Source organism: Sapajus apella, unplaced genomic scaffold (genome assembly GCF_009761245.1).
Source record: "Sapajus apella isolate SASKATOON/1434 unplaced genomic scaffold, GSC_monkey_1.0 scaffold30, whole genome shotgun sequence".
Lineage (NCBI taxonomy): Eukaryota > Metazoa > Chordata > Mammalia > Primates > Cebidae > Sapajus > Sapajus apella.
In genome coordinates, this window is record NW_022436970.1 from 441,326 (window position 1) to 455,598 (window position 14,273).

General features: G+C 38.2%; 1 pseudogene across 1 annotated transcript; it reads right to left on the bottom strand.

Annotated features, from left to right (window-relative positions):
* Positions 1-1,940: 1,940 nt before the first annotated feature.
* LOC116561696 lies at positions 1,941-3,390 on the bottom strand (annotated as a pseudogene). Its single transcript, XR_004273561.1, has one exon. The product of XR_004273561.1 is annotated as an L-lactate dehydrogenase A chain-like (transcript).
* Positions 3,391-14,273: the final 10,883 nt, after the last annotated feature.

Genomic DNA, 14,273 nt, shown 5'->3' on the forward strand with positions numbered 1-14,273 from the left:
CTGGTCTCAAACTCCTGACCTCAGGTGATCCTCTTCCTCAGCCTCCCAAAGTGCTGGGATTAGAGTTGTGAACCACCCTGCCCAGCCCCAGGTCTGAAATTTTACCTTGGTTTTGGATTCCTTGGAATTTGAAAATATGCTAACACAAAGGATTTTAAATGGGTAGTTTGAGGTTATCAAGAACAATAACTTGGAGCAAGAACATCAGAAATTGTTCACCATGCAAATATGTAGTGCTCTGAATCAAGGAACATAGTATTTTTTACATGGAGTATTCCAGCAAGGTAATTAAACTTATGAAAAGAATATATGACTTTTTATAAATAAATTATTGAAACATTTTATACTCCTTGTAATGATTTCAGGAACTTGGACAGCTAGAAGGGTCTTAAGAAAAACTGGTTAAGAAGAGAAAGTAAATGGTTTTGGCTAGTTTAAAAAGAGAAGGTAACATAGTTAAAAATATATTTTATGGATTGAGAATATAGGGGCTATGTCACAGTTATGCTACTTATTTTGTGGCTTTACGTTAGTCTCAATATCTTTGGGCCTCAGAATCAACTTTTTAGGTGTTGTTTTTTCTCTGTTTTTAAGATGATCTCCCTTTTTTTTTTTTTTGATGTTCTGCAGATTTACTGTAATATTTGAAAGTGTGAATTTCTTTTTATTCTTGATATATACTGGCTTCTTCCTGTATTTTTTAATTCATATTCTGTAAAATTCTCTGTTAGCTCTTCAAATATTTCTTCTCCATTCTAGGACTATATACAAATGATAGACTAATCTTAACTGTATTTTTCATGTCTCTTAATTTCTCATATTTCTCATCTTGTTTCTCTTTATTGCATTTCAGGTAATTTCATCAGCTCTATCTTTCTGTTCACTAATTCATTTTTCAGCAGCATCTCACCTGCTATTTAAAACAAGAATGATGGTTTTAATTTCAATAAATATATTTTTCATTTGATTCTTTTTAACTTCCTGTTTACTCATTACAGTCCCTTGTAAGTCTATTTCTAATTTTAAAAAATCAAATATTTTATATTTTTGATAATTTCAGTATTTTAAGTCTTTACAAGTCTAAATTTAAGGTTATTATTGCAAATTATTGTGACTTATTTCCTTGAGTATGTGTTAATCTGCGAGAAGACAGAGGGCATAAATTGTGTATGTTTTCCTTCAGTATGATTTGAGTTTGTTGCTTCTTGGGATCTTTGGATGAGGTGTTACAAACTCCCTGGCATACTCCCTTCACCTTTGAGGATCCTGATTGAATGCCTTGTCTTAAGTTTAAGCTCCTTGACCCTTACTACTAGCCTAAGGTTTTGTGTCTGCAGGTCAATTGCAAACTAACAGGCAAATGCTGTTATCTGCCCTCAGGGATAAACCCTATCTTTCAAGCTTGCTTCTTGCATGATGCTTTCTGCTGCTTTCTTGCGTTTGTTTCAGCTCAAGTTTTTTGTTTTGTTTTGTTTTTCTGTTCCTGTCTTAAGGGTAGAGGGTTTTAATTTTTTCTGTTTCTGTCTTGGTATAGTGTAGGGGGAGTTTCTGTCTTGAGTGTGGGCCTGGAGATTTCCTTTATATAGTCCAAACCAACAATGAATTAAGAGGTCTGTTTTCTCCAAGATCTAGTGTTTCGTACTGGGAGAACTTTTTAGAAAAGTATGTAGTGCCAAAGTACAAATTTATTTGGATTTATTTTTGCCATTTTATTTTGGACTATTTTTTTTTTCTCACTGTATAAGGTTTATTGGGGGTTTTACTTGGTGTAATGCTTGGATAGTTGGTTGCATTGTTTATATATAGATATTTTTACATTGTATGGTAATGTACACTACTTATATATATAGTTTACAAAATAAGATCCTTTAGAACAAGACATGCGATATTGGATCTATACACTGAATGCCAGGATGTGACTGACGGGGAAAAAATGTTGGACTAGGCATGTTCAGTGAAGGAGCCAGGAAGTTATATAACAAAGGAACATCTCTCTGGCTCAAGGGGCAACTGCAGCATGTGCAGCATTGGCAGTGGTGCCTCAGAGGTGACAGAACTATTTCACACTAACCAGTCTAGGACTACACAAGGTTACCACCATCCAGCATCAGGATATAGCTGTAGGATTTTACAAACCGTTCCTATTTCTAAGTTGAGGAATTGATGTTTGTCCTAGTCCGTCTTAAAATATGACTGCTTTAATCGCCGATCAGATAAAGAGGACAACATGCACAACCTCCAGCAAAAATCCTGTTGTAGCCTAGACAGTGAAATAGTATAACATCAGAAGACTTTAAAATTGCAGCTCTTTTTGGATCGCCCAAAGTGTATCCATACTCTTCTTCAAAGGGGCCTCTTCCTCAGGAGTCAGAGTCACCTTCACAACGTCTGAGATTCCATTCTGTCCCAAAATGCAAGGAACACTAAGGAAGATGGACGTCATCCTTTATTCCATAGAGACCCTTAATCATGGTGGAAATTGGGTGCACCCGCCTAAGATTCTTCATTATAGTCTCTGCCAAATCTGCCACAGAGAGTCCAATGGCCCAGGATGTGTAGCCTTTGAGTTTGATCACCTCGTAAGCACTCTCAACCATCTGCTTGTGAACCTCTTTCCACTGTTCCTTGTCTGTATCAGTTCCTAAATCTGGGTGCAGAGTCTTCAGGGAGACACCAGCAACATTCACTCCACTCCATACAGGCACACTGGAATCTCCATGTTCCCCAAGGACCCACCCACGACAGCTTAATGGGTGAACTCCCAGCCTTTCCCCCATCAGGTAACAGAATAGGGCTAAATCTAGATTGCAACCACTTCCAATAACACGGTTTTTGGGAAAGCCACTTATCTTCCAAGCCACATAGGTCAAGATATCCACTGGATTTGAAGCAATAAGCAATTTGCAGTTCAGGCTGTATTTTACAACATTAGGAATGATGAATTTAAAGATGTTCACGTTACGCTGGACCAAATTAAGACGGCTTTCTCCCTCTTGCTGACATGCCCCAGCCATAATATTGACCAGCTTGGAGTTTGCAGTTACATCGTAGTCTTTGCCAGAGACAATCTTTGGTGTTCTAAGGAAAAGGCTGCCATGTTGGAGATCCATCATCTCTCCCTTCAGTTTGTCTTCATTGACATCAACAAGAGCAAGTTCATCTGCCAAGTCCTTCATTAAGATACTGATGGCACAGGCCATGCCAACAGCACCAACCCCAACAACTGTAATCTTATTCTGGGGGGTCTGTTCTTCCTTTAGAGGATTATGAACCAGCTGATCCTTGAGAGTTGCCATGTTGGACTTGGAACCAAAAGGAACCAGGAATGCACGTCAGGCGGGCATCAGGGGCGCACAGCAGTGGGATCCAGACTTGGCAGCAGCTGCTCCAGCACCTGTACTATATTTCTAAAGGCAGCAAACCATATTGCCATGTATGTACCTATGCAACAATCTTACATGTTTTTCACATGTACCCCAAAACCTAAAACGCAATCAAATATGTATTAAAAAAATTTTAAATATAAAGGCAAATATGTTAAAAGTAACAGATTGAATAAAAGACACTAGTCTTAACAGTTGAAAGCTCTGTAATAGCTTTCAACAGGAAAACTGCTTGTTAGAGCAAAGGATTTTTTTTTAATTGCATTTTAGGTTTTTGGGTACATGTGAAGAACATGCAAGATTGTTGCATAGGTACACACATGGCAGTGTGATTTGCTGCCTTCCTCCCCGTCACCTATATCTGGCATTTCTCCCCATGCTATCTCTCCCCAACTCCCCACCCCCCACCGTCCCTTCCCTATTTCCCCCCAACAGACGCCAGTGTGTGATGCTTCCCTCCCTGTGTCCATGTGTTCTCACTGTTCAACACCCACCTATGAGTGAGAACATGCAGTGTTTGATTTTCTGTTCTTACATCAGTTTGCTGAGAATGATGGTTTCCAGGTTCGTCCATGTCCCTACAAAGGACACGAACTCATCGTTTTTCATGGCTGCATAGTATTCCATGGTGCATATGTGCCACATTTTTCCTGTCCAGTCTATCATCGATAGGCATTTGGATTGGTTCCAGGTCTTTGCTATTGTAAACAGTGCTACAATGAACATTCATGTGCATGTGTCTTTATAGTGGAACAATTTATAATCCTTTGGATATATACCCAGTAATGGGATTGCTGGGTCAAATGGAATTTCTATTTCTAGGTTCTTGAGGAATCGCCACACTGTCTTACACAATGTGTAAAAGTGTTCCTATTTCTCCATATCCTCTCCAGCATCTGTTGTCTCCAGATTTTTTAATGATCGTCATTCTAACTGGCGTGAGATAGTATCTCAATGTAGTTTTGATTTGCATTTCTCTAATGACCGGTGATGAGGAGCATTTTTTCATATGTTAGTCTCATGTATGTCTTCCTTTGTAAAGTGTCTGTTCATATCCTTTGCCCACTTTTGAATGGGCTTGTTTATTTCTTGTAAATCTGTTTTAGTTCTTTGTAGATTCTGGATATTAGCCCTTTGTCAGATGGGTAGATTGCAAAAATTTTTTCCCATTCTGTTGGTTGCCGATTCACTCTAATGACTGTTTCTTTTGCTGTGCAGAAGCTGTGGAGTTTAATTAGATCCCATTTGTCTATTTTGGCTTTTGTTGCCAATGCTTTCGGTGTTTTGGTCATGAAGTCCTTGCTTACATCTATGTCCAGAATGGTTTTGCCTAGGTTTTCTTCTAGGGTTTTTATGGTGTTAGGTCTTATTTTTAAGTCTTTAATCCATCTGGAGTTACTTTTAGTGTAAGGTGTCAGGAGGGGGTCCAGTTTCTGCTTTCTGCACATGGCTAGCCAGTTTTCCCAACACCAGAGCAAAGGAATTTATCAGAAGATAATTTCACAATGCTAAAGGGGTCAATCCATCAGGAGAATGCAATAGTCCTAAATGTTAATGCATCCTCAAAATACATAAAGCAAAAGCTGATAAAACTGCAAGGAGAAAAAATATCCACTATTGTTAAGAGATTTGAGGCTGGGGGTGGCTCATACCTGTAATCCCAGCACTTTGAGAGGCCGAAGCAGGTGGATCACGGGGTCAGGGGTTTGAGACCAGCCTGTCCAACATAGTGAAACCCTGTCTCTACTAAAAATACAAAATTAGCGAAGAATGGTGGTTGGTACCTGTAATCCTAGCTACTTGGGAGACTGAGGCAGGAGCATTGCGTGAACCTGGGAGGCGGAAGTTGCAGCAAGCTGAGATTGCGCCACTGTACTCCAGCCTGGCAGCAGAGCTCCCACAAATAAGTGAGAACATGCAAAGTTTGTTTTTCTGTGCCTGACTAATTTCACTTAACAACTGCCAGTTCCATCCATGTTGTTACAAATGTTTCTCAATTAGTTTTCACCCATTTCTCCTTACCAAGTTCCATTAGCATCACATCATTGATATAGAATTAGTCCTTTGGGTCATCAGCTGGTGGATGTCCAGTATTTGTGAAAAGTAATGATGTATTGCTATTTGAATTCTAGCTGTGATATATAGTCTTGCATTTCGTAGTTCCAATGTAGACTTAAAGGTAGTAGCTCTCGTGGTAGGACACCTACATAGTATACTTGGAGGCATCCAGGAGAGCCTAGAATCTGCCCTTCCCACTTTTCCAACAATGCCCTAAGTACCTAATTAGCTGTACTAAATTTATCACTTTCTGCCTAAACTACCTAGATTGTTTTGCATTAGTCCTAGAATGATAGAATGATAGAAAATTCTATTCTTTTTAAAATCTGCTTGCACTTTTTCTTATACTGTGTTAGAGCTGTCATGTTTTATTTTAATTACTATTTTCAACAGAGTCATTTTTATTCTGCATGAGGTAATATAAATATTTGAATTATTTGGTGGAAGACTCTAATTCTTTGTCTTATTATTTCTGCTGACAACTCACACATGCTGGCATTTTTCCTCATGTGCTCTGTGATTTTGGAGTGTGTGTTCATGTTGGCTAGCCTTTATTTGTGGAACTCCTATAAAGTCTGGATGAGGATGTGCCACTCCAGGAAATAATTGAGCTTGCTTCTGCTGGCACTTGGACTATTTTGCTAATTTCTTATCTTGCAAATTAAATCTCAACTGTCGACAAGACTGCAGTAATGGATTCTCAGGAGACAATTCCCCCCTCTCTCAGTTCATTTAAAAAATTTTTTATGGTTGGATTTTTTTTTTTTTTTTTTAGCTCACCATTTTACTGAGAAGATAGTCCTTCCAGGTTCCCGAGCAGTCACATTCTAGTTACTCACCTTCTATGGGTCCAAAGTTTTATCTCCTGTCTTCAAACTTAGATTTAATCATTTTTTGTTTTCTTATTTGCATAATACCACCACTTGTAAATAGTTGTGCGGATAGTGTGGAATTCTCTCTTATCCTATTACCTCGCAGTATTACCTACTTTTTTTTTTTCTGGGAGAAAGGTGCACTCTGCATTTCAACCTTGTTCTGTAAAGTTGATTCATATTAACAATTTTAGTTCACAAAGAGAGTTATGCTTTTGATACATAGTGGTTGGATGGATTCTCATAATTTGGTGATACTTGGGCATCCTCCTTTTCTTTCCTAAGTTGTATTTATTAAATATTAGATATGCTGAAGTCTTCAAATGTTGAAAAAATCTTTTAAAAATAGGTTAAAATCTTTTGAGAAAACTATAAGCTGTTTTCAAATGTATTGGTCAGGAAAATGGAACTGGTGTACATATTTTAAGCAAGAAGTAATTTAGTATAGTGAATTAAATGCTTACAAAATAATTGAGGAGCTGAAGGAGTCAGTTCTAGGTTTGGCCTCTGGAAATGAATCTGTGAACTATACAGAACCAACCATCAGATAAGCTATCTCTTTTGATTTAAAAATATATAGAGAGAGATGGGATCTTGTTATGTTGCCCAGGCTGGTCTCGAATGCCTGGCCTCAAATGATCCTCCTGCCATGGCTTCCTGAAGTGCTAAGAAGGGTTACAGGCGTGAGCCACTGTGCCCGGTCTAGCTATTTCTTTTGAATCCATCATGGAACTATGAATTCAAGAAACTGTAATCAGTATGCTGCCACCCTGCCAATGCTTCTTGACATCTGGAAGGCTGGAGAAGTTACTGACAATTGTGACCTAGTGATAAGGAACCAGGAATTGAGAAGCTGCTATTGCCTCTATTGTTGATGCACCTACCTCTTGGCACTCAAGAATCTGCTGGTTGGACAATGGAACACAGTAAAAAGGACTCACATTCCTTGTTTTTGCTAGCCAGCAGAAACAGCAATAAAATAATAATTAAAACAATGAAGAAACATGGCTTCTTCACAAAGAAATTACTGTTGAAATTACTATAGAATTTTAAAAGTAGCCAGTGTAGTATATTTGTGTCATAGTGGTCATTTCTTTTTGTTTCAAATTACAAACTTGTATTCTAATAAAGTTTAGCCTATAGTTGATTGATCTAAACCAAACTTATGTAGATACATGTATATGGATTTAGAAAATTTGTGATATTGACAGAATATTTAATCTATTTAGGCTTAGCCAGACTATCGTGTTCTACTTCAGTGTCATCAATTTTTTGATATAACACCCTAGCAGTGAAGAAAACTTAGAGGTACACACTCCCAGTATCTGTATATTTACTAAAGATGCCCCAAAGTTTAGCTTTAACCTTGGTATTCACTTGGCATTTGGGTGGCCGAATAATCAAATACATAGCATTAAATTGTGGTAGCCCATCAAATTGTGCAAATTATCATGTGATCATATAGTTTACATCATATCTAATAAGCATTAATGATTCTAGCCATAAAAACGGTATCACATTTAGATTTATTATTAACATCTGAATATTCACTTTATTTTAGAATTGAGGGATACATGAGCAGGTTTGTTACAGAGATATATTGCTTGATGCTGATATTTGGAGTACAAATGAATCCATCACCCAGATAGCAAGCATAGTACCCAATAGATAATTTTTCAACCCTTGCTCCCCTCTCTCCTCCTCTCTTATATTCCCCCCATTGTCTGTTTGTTTCTATCTTTTATATCCATGTATACCCAATGTTTAGCTCCCACATATAAGTGAGAAACACAGTATTTGGTTTTCTGTTTCTATATTACTTTGCTTAGGATAATGATTTCCAGTGGTATCCATGTTGCTGCAAAGGACATGACTTTGTTCTTTTTTTATGGCTGTATAGTATTCCATAGTGTATGTATACCATATTATCTTTATCCAGTATATCATTGATGGGCAATTGGGTTGATTCCCAGGTGTCCATATGTCTTTGCTCTTGTGAATAGCCCTGCATTGAACATATAGGTGCATGTGTCTTTTTGGTGGAATGATTTATTTTCCTTTGAGTATATACACAGTAGTGGAATTCCTTGGTTGAATGATTGTTCAGTTCTCTGAGGAACTGCCAAACCGCTTTTCACAATGGCTGAACCAATTTACATTCTTACCAACAGTGTATAAGCATTCCCCATGTTATCCCTCCCCGACCTCCCCAGCCTCCCCCTGTCCCTCCCTTAGCCTCCCACAACAGACCCCAGTGTGTGATGCTCCCCTCCATGTGTCCATGTGTTCTCATTGTTCAACACTTGCCTGTGAGTGAGAACATGTGGTGTTTGATTTTCTGTTTTTGTGTCTGTTGGCTGAGAATTATGGTTTCCAGATTCATCTGTGTCCCTACAAAGGACACAAACTCATCATTTTTTATAGCTGCGTAGTATTCCATGGTGTATATGTGCCACATTTTCCTTATCCAGTCTATCATCGATGGGCATTTGGGTTGGTTCCAGGTCTTTGCTATTGTAACCAGTGCCACTATGAACATACATGTGCATGTGTCTTTATAATGGAATGATTTATAATACTTTGGGTATATACCCAGCAGTGGGATTGCTGCGTCAAATGGAATTTCTATTCTAGGTCCTTGAGGAAGTACCACACTGTCTTCCACAATGGTTGAATTAGTTTACACTCCCACCAACAGTGTAAAAGTGTTCTTATTTCTCCACATCCTCTCCGGTATCTGTTGTCTCTAGATTTTTTAATGATCGCCATTCTTACTGGTGTGAGGTGGTATCTCAATGTGGTTTTGATTTGCATTTCTCTAAATGACCAGTGATGATGAGCATTTTTTCCTATATTTGTTAGCCTCATATATATCTTCTTTTGAAAAGTGTCTGTTCATATCCTTTGCCCACTTTTCGATGGGTTTGTTTGTTTTTTTTCTTGTAAATCTGTTTTAGTTCTTTGTAGATTCTGGATATTAGCCCTTTGTCAGATGGGTAGAATGCAAAAATTTTTTCCCATTCTGTTGGTTGCTGGTTCACTCTAATGATTGTTCATTTTGCTGTACAGAAGCTCTTGAGTTTAGTTAGGTCCCGTTTGTCTATTTTGGCTTTTGTTGCCAATGCTTTGGGTGTTTTAGTAAGCCTATGTCCTGAATGGTTTTACCTAGGTTTTCTTCTAGGGTTTTTATGGTGTTAAGTCTTATGTTTAAGACTTTAATCCATCCGGAATTAATTTTAGTGTAAGGTGTCAGGAAGGGGTCCAGTTTCTGCTTTCTGCATACTACTAGCCACTTTTCCTAACACCATTTATTAAACAGGGAATCCTTTCCTCATTGCTTGTTTTTGTCAGATTTGTCAAAGATCAGATGGTTGTAGATGTGTGGCGTTGCCTCCAAGGCCTCTGTCCTGTTCCATTGGTCTATATCTCTGTTTTGGTACTAGTACCATGCTGTTTTGATTACTGTAGCCTTGTAGTATAGTTTGAAATCAGGTAGTGTGATGCCTACAGCTTTGTTCTTTTTGCTTGGGATTGTCTTGGCTATGCGGGCTCTCTTTTGGTTCCATATGAAGTTTAAGGTGGCTTTTTCCAGTTCTGTGAAGAATGTCATTGGTAGCTTGATTGGGATAACGTTGAATCTATAAATTACTTTGGGCAGTATATCCATTTTCACGATATTGATTCTTCCTAACCATGAGCATGAAATGTTACTCCATCTGTTTATGTCTGCTGTTATTTCCTTCAGCAGTGGTTTGTAGTTCTCCTTGAAGGGGTCCTTTATGTCCTTTGTTAGTTGTATTCCTAGGTATTTTATTCTCTTTGTAGCAATTGTAAATGGGAGTTTGCTCATGATTTGGCTCTCTGTTAGTTTGCTATTGGTGTATAGAAATGCTTGTGATTTCTGCACATTGATTTTGTATCCCGAGACTGCTGAAGTTGCTCATCAGTTTAATGAGATTTGGGGCTGAGATGATAGGGCCATCTAAATATATAATCATGTCATCTGCAAATAGGGGATTTCCAAATTTGACTTCCTCTTTTCCTAATTGAATACCGTTTATTTTTTTTTCTTGCCTAATTGCTCTGGCTAGAACTTCTAATACTATATTGAATAGGAGTGGTGAGAGAGGACATCCTTGTCTAGTGCTGGATTTCAAAGGGCGTCCAGTTTTTGCCCATTCAGTATGATATTGGTTGTAGGTTTGTGGTAAATAGTTTTTATTGTTTTGGGGTATGTTCCTTCGATACCTAGTTGATTGAGAGTTTTTAGCATAAAGGGCTGTTGAATTTTGTCAAAGGCCTTCTCTTCATCTATTGAGATAACCATGTGGTTTTTGTCTTTGGTTCTGTTTATGTGGTGGATTACATTTATAGATTTGCATATGTTGAGCGAGCCTTGCATCCCTGGAATGAAGCCTACTTGATCGTGATGGATCAGCTTTTTGATGTGCTGTTGCAATCGGTTTGCCAGTATTTTATTGCAGATATTTGCATCTATGTTCATCATGGATATTGGCCTGAAGTTTTCTTTTTTTGTTGAGTCTCTGCTGGGTTTTGGTATCAGGATGATGTTGGTCTCATAAAATGATTTGGGAAGGATTCTTTCCTTTTGTATTGTTTGGAATAGTTTCAGAAGGAATGATACTAGCTCCTCTTTGTATATCTGGTAGAATTCAGCTGTGAACCCGTCTGGACCTGGACTTTTTTTGGTTGGTAAGCTATTAATAGCTGCCTCAATTTCAGCCCTTGTTATTGGTCTATTCAGGGTTTCAGCTTCTTCCTGGTTAAGGCTTGGGAGGGTGTAAGTGTCCAGGAATTTATCCATTTCTTCCAGGTTTACTGGTTTATGTGCATAGAGTTGTTTGTAGTAATCTCTGATTGTAGTCTGTATTTCTGTGGAGTCAGTGCTGATATCATCTTTATCGTTTTTTATCGCATCTATTTGATTCTTCTTCCTTTTCTTTTTTATTAATCTGGCTAGTGGTCTGTCTATTTTATTGATCTTTTCAAAAAAACAGCTCTGGATTTATTGATTTTTTTGAAGCGCTTTTTTGTGTCTCTATCTCCTTCAGTTCTGCTCTGATCTTTTTTATTTCTTGACTTCTGCTAGCTTTTGAGTTTTTAAAATCTTGCTCCTCTAGCTTTTTCAATTTTGATGATAGGGTGTTGATTCTAGATCTTTCCTCACTTATCTGGTGGGCATTTATTGCTATAAATTTCCCTCTAAATACTGCTTTAAATGTTTACCAGAGAGAATCTCTGGTACGTTGTGTCTTCGTTCTCGTTGTTTTCAAAGAACATCTTTATTTCTGCCTTCATTTCATTGTTTATCCAGTCAACATTCAGGAGCCAGTTGTTCAGTTTCCATGAAGCTGTGTGGTTCTGAGTTAGTTTCTTACTGTGGTCTAAGAGACTGTTTGTTATGATTTCTGTTCTTTTGCATTTGCTGAGGAGTGATTTACTTCCAATGATGTGATCAATTTTAGAGTAGGTGCCATGCGGTGCTGTGAAGAATGTATATTCTGTGGATTTGGGGTGGAGATTTCTGCAGATGTCTGTTAGGTCCGCTTGGTCTGGATCTGAGTTCAAGTCCTGGATATCCTTGTTAATTTTCTGTCTTGTTGACATGTCTAATATTGACAGTGGAGTGTAAAAATCTCCCACTATTATTGTATGGGAGTCTCTTTGTAGGTCATTAAGAACTTTCTTTATGTACCTGGGTGCTCTTGTATTGGGTGCTTATATATATATTTAGGATCATTAGTTCTTCTTGATGCATTGATCCTTTTACCATTATGTAACGCCCTTCTTTGTCTCTTTTGATCTTTGTTGGTTTAAAGTCCATTTTATCAGAGACTAGGATTGCAACTCCTGCTTTTTTTTGCTCTCCATTTGCTTGATAAATCTTCCTCCATCCCTTTATTTTGAGCCTATCAGTGTCCTGCACGTGAGATGCACTTCCTGAATAGAGCACAGCAATGGATTTTGACTTTTTATCCAATTTGCCAGTCTGTGTCTTTTGAATGGGGCATTAAGTCCATTTACATTTAAGGTTAATATTGTTATGTGTCAATTTGATCCTGCCATTTTGATGCTAACTGGATGTTTTGCCTGTTAGTTGACATATTTTCTTCATCCTGTCTTTATCATTTGGTACATGTTGGAGTGGCTGGTACTGGTTGTTGCTTTCCTTGTTTAGTGCTTCTTTTGGGAGCTCTTGTAAGGCCGGCCTGGTGGTGACAAAATCTCTCAGCAATTGATTGTCCAAAAAGGATTTTATGTCTCCTTTGCTTATGAAGCTTAGTTTGGTTGGATATGAAATTCTAGGTTGAAAGTTCTTTTCTTTAAGGATGATGAATGTCGACCCCCACTCTCTTCTGGCTTGTAGGATTTCTGCCGAGAGATCCGCTGTGAGTCAGATGGGCTTTGCTTTGTGGGTAACCCAACATTTCTCTCTTGCTGCCCTTAGCATTTTTTCGTTCATTTCAACCTTGGTGAATCTGATGATTATGTGCCTTAGGGTTGCTCTTCTTGAGGAATGTGTCTGTGGTATTCTCTGTGTTTCCTGGATGTAAATGTTGGCCTGGCTTGCTAGGTTGGGGAAGTTCTCCTGGATAATATCCTGAAGATTGTTTTCCAGCTTGGATTCATTCTCTTCATCACATTCAGGTACACCTATCAAAAGTAGATTTGGTCTTTTCACATAATCCCATATTTCTTGGAGGCTTTGTTTATTTCTTTTCACTCTTTTTTCTCTGTTCTTGCCTTCTCATTTTATTTCATTGAGTTGATCTTCAATCTCTGTTATCCGTTCTTTTGCTTGGTTGATTTCGCTACTGAAACTTGTGTATGCTTCATGAAGTTCTCGTGCTGTGTTTTTCAGCTCCATCAACTCATTTATATTCGTCTCTAAGCTATTTATTCTAGTTAGCATCTCATCTAACCTTTTTTTCTAGATTCTTAGTTTCATTGCATTTGGTTAGCACATGTTCTTTTAGATCTGAGAAGTTTGTTGTTACCCACCTTCTGAAGCCTGTTTCTGTCAATTCATCAGATTCATTCTCCATCCATCTTTGATCCTTAGCTGGTGAGTTGTTATCCCTTGGAGGAGAAGTGTTCTGCTTTTTGGTGTTTTCATCCTTTTTGCACTGATTTCTTCCCATCTTAGTGGCTTTATCTATGTTATCTTTGTAGTTGGTGACTTTCGGATGGAGTCTCTGAGTGGACATCCTTTTTGTTCATGATGAAGTTATTTCTTTTTCTTAGTTTTCCTTCTAATAGTCAGGGCTCTCTTCTGCAGGACTGCTGGAGGTCCACTCCAGACCCTGCTTGCCTGGGGATCACCTGGAGGGGCTGCATTACAGTAAGGGTTGCTGCTGGTCTCTTCTTCTGTTATCATTGTCCCAGAAGAGTACCTGCCAGATGTTGGCCTGAGCTCTCCTTTATGCGATGTGTCTTTTGGTATACGGGGGTCAGGGAGCTGCTTGAAGTGACAGTCTGTCCCTTATAGGAGCTCAAGTGCTGTGCTGGGAGCTCCGTTGTTCTGTGCAGAGCTGCTGGGCAGGTATTTTTAAGTCTGTTGCAGCAGAACTCATAGCTGCCTCTTTTCCCAGGTGTTCTGTCCTAGGAAGGTCGGCTTTATTCTGTAAATCATATAACTTAAAACCCTATTCTAAGATTTAATGTCCAAAAAAGTTAGTAATATAATTATGCATACCACTTGAACCTGAGTGTTTAATAATATTGAAGATGTGCAATATAGCATCTACAGCTATAGCCTTGTAGCTGACGGTTTTGAGAATTTTTTTTTGTACTCTAAATGGCAAATTTTAAAATGTTGGCTATTTTTAAAAACAAAGTTGTAACAAATATTTTTGGATAAATATTCTGATTTATCTTTATATCATAGTTTATTCTAAGATACTAATAATAAGAGTGGGCTTTTGTTTACACAGGCAAG